At 34.8% G+C, this 6,979-nt stretch overlaps 1 protein-coding gene across 2 annotated transcripts in view; it reads left to right on the top strand.

Moving 5' to 3' along the window:
• The window catches only part of EDIL3 (EGF like repeats and discoidin domains 3), a 267,133-nt gene that overhangs the window by 150,534 nt on the left and 109,620 nt on the right, over positions 1–6,979 (top strand). The gene's annotated exons all lie outside the window — the stretch shown is intronic.

The following is a 6,979-nucleotide window of genomic DNA, read 5'->3' as shown; positions in this document are numbered from 1 at the left end:
AGGGACCTAGTCGTCATGTGTTTTTATACAACAGACCCAATGAACAGTTTGAAGAAGGCAAAGAGCGCTATCTACTCTTTTGAAGTTTTAAGTAGTACTTACTCATGTGAATACACTTTTGAGGTCAGTGAGTTTATTTGTAAGTCTGTGATATACAGAGGGAAAGGATATAGTCAAGCCCCATTACCTGTGTGCCCAAAACTTGAAAAAAAAAAAAAAAAAAAAAAAAAAAACAGTACTTGAACTTGAAGTGCAATATAATGAGATAATATTCTAATAGTATATACCATTTTGCATTACAAATGTATTCCCTTTGTATTCATAAGATATCTCAAGCAAAACTAATGGTGCCATCACATTAGCATATGAATACCCAGGATATTCTTCTATCTTGCATTTATTCTGATGTGTTAAATAACACTATTTTTTCTGTAGGGCATCGAGATGAGTGTTTTAGTTGAGGAGTGCTTTTTTTTTAAAAGATCTCTTGATCATCTCCAGTTGGTATGCTTTGCTTCATGTGACGGAGCAGTCTCAGAGCACAAGAAATGGTTCACTTTGAGATGAATACAATCTAAAAGAAAATAGTCTGGTATTCAGAACTCCTCCTGTTGCACACTAAGAATTGACACAAAACACTTCAGTGAGTAAATAGGCATTCAGTCCACCCAATCAGCCTACATTTTGTGCAGAAAAAATATCCCTGAGATATACGTAATTGTACTGGGTCAGGCTGGGATGTTAACTTTCCCTGCAGCAGCCCATACAGTGCTGTGCTCTGCACTTGTAGCTAGAACAGCAGTGGGATCACACCGGTGTTGTGTCTGCTGCTGAGCAGTGCTGACACAGCATCAGGACTCTCTCTAACCCTCCTAGGGGGTGGGCAAAAAAGTGAGAAAGAAACATCAGCAGGGCAGCTGACCTAAACCACCCAAAGGGATATTCCATACCATATGATGTCACACTCAGCAATAAAAGGTGGAAAAAGGAAGAAGAGGGGAGGGGTGGGCTCTCATTGCGAAAACGTCTGTCCTCCTCCCAAACACCGGCTACGTGCGTTGAGGCCCTGCTTCAAGGACGTGGTCAAGCAGTATGAATCATCTTACCAAGCTCATTCAGAAGTGTACAAACCAACCACAAGAAGGGACTTTTGGTGGGATCAGATCACTGAGTTGACTCCCCATGTAGCCACACATCAGCCAGGTCCTAGAGAAGTGGGGACACAGGAATGTGTTGAAGAGGTAGAATTGCCAGCTCTCCATTTCCATCAGATTAGATAAGTGTTATAACTGATGCACACCTTTTTGGTCACTGCTGTTAATAGATACTCCTCAGGCTTACCAGAGGAGTTTATTAGTTCTTGCAGCAATACTTTTCTGGCCAAGTGCTCAGATCTTCTGCGACTCTGAGTGTCAATAGTTATCATCTCAGAAGGTCTGCTATCTGTGCTTTGGTATGAATGAGCAAAAATGATAGCATTCAGCAACTGCCTTTTTACTAGAAAGGATTGGAAGCGAATTGATGTTGCGTGGTCCAGATGTGTATGCTCTGCACCATAAAAGAGAACTTAAATTGCTGTTTTCCTGCAAATAATAGATAAGTTTTGTAATCTTGTCAGATTTCATTTTATCCTCAACACAAGTCAATAAGGCATCTGGTTCTGAAAATGTGTTCTATTTGATCCTTTCTTGTATTTAATGCTATATGTTGTATATGCATACAATTATTATTCTCATGCAGTTTTTAGACTTTAATTAAAATAATTAAAAAATACCAGTAGTTTTCATAGTTAGAGGAGAATTCGTCTGCTCTTTTCTCATCCATTCTATTTTCTTTGTCAATCATACTTAATATGAAAGCAGCATCAAAATAACACTGCAGGAGAAGACATACCTCAAAATGAGGAAAAAGTTAAAGGTGAAAACAGTATTTGTAGCTGACTTCATTATTTCAGTGCTCTAACAGAGAAAAAACCTCCTTCAATTTCTCAGCAAAAATAGAGATGTTTTACAGGGATCATACCACCCATGGCCCTAAGTTCTGTGCAGATGATATCTATAACTAGGAAGGCAACTCCCTGGCTGCTGAACATAGACTTGGAAAATGCATTAACTTATTTGGATAGGTCTTATTTGATGTGAGCATCAAACAAAGGTGATGTTCCTGGCCCAGCTGCCATAAATACAAGTTCCAGTTCTGAGAGGTGTTTTTAGTTGCAGGACATACAGTTCTGTGAATCATGAAGAACAACAAGGGTGTATGTGCCCTGAGATAATAGAGCTGTCAGTCAGGTGGAGACAGAAGTCACTGGAAAATACTTCCCTTCATATACTAGACAGTCATTGATGCTGTGAGGAAACTGCTTCACACACATATTGCGTCTTTTGTGGGGAAGGAGATAGGATTTTCTTTTACGCCTTGGCAGAGGAAGAATTTATGTAGATAAAATGATGGGTAATTTGTTAATAGTGCTGTGAATTTGCCACAAATAATACAGTCTACATAGATACCATGTATACTTTATAAATACATATAACACAATCATAGGTTGGAAGGGACCTCTGAAGATCACTTATTCAACCCCCCTGCTCAGGCAGGGACAACAAGAGTGGTTTGCTCCAGGAGCAGATTTTTATATCTCCCCAGATCTCTCTCCAGCATGTCCATGTCTTTTTTGTACTGAGGGGCCCTTTCTGAAAGTGTACACTGTCAGCTTCTATATGAGGATTTATATGAGGATACAGCATCAAAAGCCTTAACAAAGTTGAGGTAAACAATTTTTGTATAAGGCTATACCTGGCTGGTCAAACTTGATTTCCTCCTCATAAATCTATGATGTCTGCTTTGCATGGCCTTCTTGTCCTTCATCTACCTGGAAATGCTTTTCAGGATGATTTTTTCATCTAAGTTCCCTCAAGTGGGAAGTTCTGGGACTGAACTGAAAAAAAGTCGAATTTCCTGTAGTTGCACAGGTCCTTCCTCTAGCTTTTTCTGCTGAAAGGAAGTTTATAGTCATGATAGGGTTAAAGATTTCCATATAGTTATAATAACCATATTGATATGTTACAGTTGTTAGTGTCCAAGGCAACTGGTTAATCCTGTAATAAATCATCCATTCATTTATTAACCTTCTGTATAAATGATTTATAAACGTGCTCTTGATCTATTAAGTGTCCATGTATATTAAATGTAATGAAATGTAGTACTCCACAGTCACTAGAGGGGAAAAAAAATTAGAGAACTATACTAAAAGATCTTTCTCCTATTTACAGCATTAGATCGTTTCTGTGATTAAATCTAACAATAAGAATAATAACCAGTAAAACATACATACACTTACGAGTAAGTATGAGTATGAATTTGTTAGGTTAATACTTTACACGTGGATGTAAGTTTAATACCTTACAAAGGGTAGAAATGACCTTTGTGCAGCACCTTTATGTGCAGTTATGCACCGTAAGTGCACTGATGTCCCACAGACAACTTTTTATGAGTGCAGAAATGTTTATAGATTGGCCCTACAGCAATTGGCCCTTCACTCCATGTATATCTAATGTAGACACGTGAACAAATATAACCATCTGTTTTAGTCATTTTTGAACATCCATCATCATACCCTCCAGGACTTGTTAGCCTAATAACATTACATGCCATAACTGTATTCATGTGAAAAAAAAAAAAAAGTATCCCTACATTCACTCTATTCTGACATGCATGAACAACTGCATTTTGAAAGAACACAATTGTCTTGGGATATGTGAAGGGAAATATGCTCATTTACTGATGTGGGTTCAAACTTGCTTTGAAAATAATTGGACTTCTTGTCATGAGACCACCCACACTTATTTGTACAAATAATCCAGTTAGAGGTTATAGTCCAATGCTGGATTATTTTTACCCATGAAGCTGACAATCTAGGAACATTGCTTGTAATAAAGACTGATTCACAACTTGATTCACTTTTCAGTATGATTTTTTTCTTCAACTACAGCTAAAATGATTTGTAAAATGCTTGTTATAAATAGCCAATTATTTTAATAAGGTTCATTGGAAATGAAAGGAATTGTTGCCCTAAAGACATGCTTCTTCACTGTAAAATTAAATGATAAATTACTTAATGGGATGAAGGTTTCCATGACAGTATATATTAAAAATAATAATTAGATATGAAAAATCTTTTTTACTTTATATAAAATACTTTTAAAGCACCAACTCTTAAAACTAATGTGAAAGGTCCAGGGAATGTCATTCCAAAACTCTATTAAATTTAAATTACCTCAGCTGGAAAACCATTAAGTGTGCATTTAAACAGGTAACCAGAAGATCAGGAAGTGCTGGCATAGTCCTGTGGTGGAAGTGTGACTGCACAGAGAAAATTTTTAATATCTTTTTAGTAGCTCCAATTGAAAGGTAAAAAATTTGCAAGACAGCAGTAGGAACATATTTGATTCATATTTTGTTGCATGATCAGAGCAGTTGTCAGATTTTTTTTTTTTTTTTTCAGGGGGGTGTTGTTGTTTTGATTTTTGTTTTTAACTTGTTTCATGGGGATTTTAATACAGAAACATGGATAGAGAAGTATAATGGAAATAAAAATGAAAATAAATCCACAGATACTGAAAAATGTAACAAGATGTACTGTGGCAAAGATTCCTGTACAGCCCTACCATATATAGGAGCTGATAAAATTGTTTGAAGTCAATAGGTACTTCTATAATCACTTTAGAAGCTCCTACTTGACTTTTATGAACTTAATTCTGTGATCTTAGCATGCTTTTACATAGTGTCCATGGAGTTCTAAGAAAACAAAATAAAACAAAACAAAAAACATTTGAGTTTTAAAATGTTGAAATTAATATTTGTTCTCTTCCTGGAACACCAGTGTGCTTCATAAAATGAGCCTAAACACATAAAATATTGTATCTGTTTATATTGGTGTGATGCATAAATGTTGCAATATTCATAGAGATATCAGATGTATATTCTTATAAGTTGAGTAACAGTATTTTTCTATGCAAAATGCCAAAAATAATAGTATCCTGCAAAATATTTCGTTATGTCTTTTTCTTGACAGTCTTCTCCTTCTACAGTTCACCTTTAGCATTATGACAACTGTGGTTATAGTTACTTGTGTATAGAAATTCACTCATAAATGATTTTGAACTTTAAACTGAATTTGGAAAATTTTATAGAGATGAGGGTAACAGAGGGAAAGTTACAGAACATGAAGAAAGCTAGAAAAAGCTATATATATATAAAATATATCTATCTTAAAGTGTGATTTTACAAATAGATGCTACCACTTGTTCACTGATGCTGTAACATCATTACCATGAACAGGGGTGTAAATAACAGATAGAATAGGTGCTAGATGAACTACAGGGGAAATAAATCATTCATGGTTAAAAATAATGTTTTCTTAAAAATAAAGTTCTTACGTTGCATTTTTTTAAATGTCATTAAAAAAAAAAATAATCCTTTCATTTTCACTCTAAGAACTGTATTTTCCTTACAAATCAATAAGAAGTCAGAGTTATGGCTAAATATTCCAATTTTCTTGAAACTAGTTGACCTAAAATTGTTTCAGAGACCTTTAACAGGGGAAATAACACTTGATTTTTTCCTAAGTAAGGAAAAGAATCAGTGTTTACAGGTGGCGTAATGTCTTTTTTATCTAAGATAACGTTATAAAAACAGTCTGCAAAGTGGAAATTCATCTAAAGCCTAACAGAATATAAAACTGCTTTGAAAGGAAAGCATGAAAAGCAAGGCCGTTATATTAGGACAATGCTTTAGAAGCAGTTTCTTACAGAACTGTAGATGTTAGCAATGAAACTCTTCTCAAAGTTGTTTTTGTTACATGATCAGACCTTAATATGCATTGCTGGTTAGAAGTTTATCTCAAAGTTCCTTATATAGTCAAGCCAAAAGTTCTGACATATCTAGACTTTATTTTTACTTCTTTGGCCTCCCTATGTGGGGTATCTCCTTTGAGTTCAGAATAAAAATTAGGTAAGTTTCTTACATGGCTTACTCTCTTTAGCAGAATGATATGATACTATATACTGTATATTGTACTGGATAGTTCAGGAAAAATCCTAATTAAGAGATCTGTGATGTATTGTTCTGGAGGACATTTGCTATAATATGTCATATCAAATACTTGCAGAAGGAAAACTGTAGAATCATGACAGTAGGGATAACATAATGTTTTGCCTTTAAGGACAGGGAGCAAGAGGCTAGTATTTTCTGTTCTTGAGCATAATGCTGTTTTCTACTCATTTTGAAGATCAGATAATAAGGATGTCTGAACAGTGGATCACTTCAGTATGACATTACAGTTGAAGTTTCCTGCAGGTTATTTGACACAGTGTTTTCAGAGCCTTCTGTGGTCAGGAAACTAGCTTTCAGAAAGCAATCAAACCACTAAATTTTAACAGATGTCTCTTCTGTGATGAATATGGATTGAATACATCTAGTTCAGATTTAATACTGTATATAAAATTCAGAAATTTCATGGGAAGGTACTCTATTCTTTTTAAATGTGTAACTTGGGGTTGTACCAGTAATTCACTAGTACAGCGTTTGATTTTATATTATTCTCATTAAATTAAGGAATTGTTATAGTTGAAGATATAGTTCATTTTTTTGTTTGTTTGTTTACATTACAGCCAAACACTTCCTCTGAAACAGGTTAGAAACCTTAATGCTACAACTGACAATAAAACTGCTATTGTGGTATTTGCTTCTTACTCTTCAGTATCTTTTGACCAAAATTTGTAGGTGATCTATCTGTGCTCCCAAAGTTTTTGGTGATGCTCACTGAATCTTTTTTTGAAGTGTCTAGCTTTATAGAAAAAATTACAGTTTAAGGTTTAATAAACCACAGGAGCACGAGAAAAAACATTTAAGTGACATTTTTTGAGTGTAAATATTTTACCAAAAGTAAAAAAATAACCAAAAAGATTTTTAAACCAAA

Source organism: Oxyura jamaicensis, chromosome Z (assembly GCF_011077185.1).
Source record: "Oxyura jamaicensis isolate SHBP4307 breed ruddy duck chromosome Z, BPBGC_Ojam_1.0, whole genome shotgun sequence".
Classification (NCBI taxonomy): Eukaryota; Metazoa; Chordata; class Aves; order Anseriformes; family Anatidae; genus Oxyura; species Oxyura jamaicensis.
The sequence above is the reverse complement of the archived record's forward strand: the minus strand, read 5'-3'. Positions and strand labels throughout refer to the sequence as shown.